General features: G+C 42.2%; 1 protein-coding gene across 1 annotated transcript in view; it reads right to left on the bottom strand.

The window, feature by feature from the left end:
- LOC107081817 (phospholipase D1-like) overlaps positions 1–983 on the bottom strand; it is a 77,169-nt gene extending 76,186 nt beyond the window's left edge. Inside the window, exon 1 of the mRNA XM_015370117.1 lies at positions 894–983. The gene's annotated coding sequence lies outside the window, so the exon portion shown is untranslated. The remainder of the gene's footprint in view (positions 1–893) is intronic.
- Positions 984–1,541: the final 558 nt, after the last annotated feature.

The raw sequence follows: 1,541 nt of genomic DNA, 5'->3' as shown, positions 1-1,541 counted from the left end.
CAAATATCCATTCTCTCCTCCTCCTCCCATATCTTTAGGAAATATATGCGACAAGTTTCCTTAATCCAGTAATCTGTCATATTCTCTCATCTTCGCCCTCAGAGCTAAGCCCCTGACCTCCTAGAATCCTAGATACGCCCCTGATTATAGAAATAAAATAAAATAAAAAAATCCAAACACCTTCAGGTTAGAGGATTTTGATTTGACTTCAGGGAAATATATAATCAGAACTTTATCAGCTTAGAAAATAAAACCTCAGGCTGGTGAGCTTCTTGTGACTTCCTGTCTGCTTCACCACTAAAGTCTTTGAGCAGCCTCATCATGTCACCATGTGCAGAGAGAGAAAAGCCTTTAAACAGGAGAAAAAACCTGAACAAGATGGAGGTGACAGCTGCAATGAGTGAAAAGCAGACATTTCCTCATGCCAGGATCATTCTGAGGATAAAGCAGCGGAGGGACATGGAGGGGAAGTGGTTTGGCTTTAAAGCCGCGAGCAGAGAGGGAAAATAAAGAAGAACAAAAAGGGAAGAAGCTGCTGGTTGTGTCAGGCAGGCGGGAGTGATGACACCCCGCAGGGTGGTGATGATGATGATGATGATGACAGGCTGCCCGCACTGGTCTGACTGGTCCCCGCACCGAGCCGCCACCAGCGACCAGAACCGCATCAAGATGCTACACACATCAGTACAGTCATAAAAATAATGATAAACCCACTAATAACCATCAGATGAAACGCAAAATTCACCTTCAAATATTACCCGCAACTCCTGCCAACTTCTCTCTAAGGATACAGGAATAAAGGCGAAAACACGCGAGATAAAAGTTCACAGTGAGAGAGAATGTGGCATGAAGCCGCTGAGGAACAGAGAGAAAAACTCCGACATGAAGCTCACCTCCTGATGTGAAGAGAAGCGACAGCAGCTGCTGCTCTGAGGACCGACTGGCTGAGCGGAGCCGCAACCAGCCCACCTCATTCCTGGGGACGCGGAAAGTTAGCGGCAGGAAGAGCACAGCAGGCGCTTCCGGTTACACCGCTTTCAAAATAAACACGGAAAGTTAGCGGCAGGAAGGGCACAGGAGGCGCTTCCGGTTACACCGCTTTCAAAATAAAACACCCAGACAAATAATTAAAAAAAAAGACAGGTTTAACAGACGTATAGAGCTGCTTTAATCCTTTATACCAGAGGCAACCAATTAAAAATCAGCAGAATAAAGAAAAATCATCAACCTGTAAAGGTTCAGAGACATTTTTAATTAGAATCTGTTACTTTAAACAGAATTTAACACTGAAATAAAATGAGGCGTTTATGCATCCATGTTATACACTGACTTTTTAAATAATAAATAACTTAAAATGTTTCCATTTTTAAATAAAAGTGTTTCTAAGCAGAGAACAGCAATTATTCAGTTTGGTATATAGACAATTTCCCGATTCACATATTTTATAAAACACCTGATCTGACTGTTTTGGTTTTTTTCTGTTTTCTGTCTTAAATGGATAGTTCGGTATTTTTGACATGAATCTGTATGGCATCCCCATC

The sequence above is a fragment of the Cyprinodon variegatus genome, unplaced genomic scaffold (assembly GCF_000732505.1).
Source record: "Cyprinodon variegatus isolate N-32 unplaced genomic scaffold, C_variegatus-1.0 Scaffold41, whole genome shotgun sequence".
Classification (NCBI taxonomy): domain Eukaryota; kingdom Metazoa; phylum Chordata; class Actinopteri; order Cyprinodontiformes; family Cyprinodontidae; genus Cyprinodon; species Cyprinodon variegatus.
Note: the sequence above shows the minus strand (reverse complement) of the source record. Positions and strands in the feature narration are given on the sequence as shown.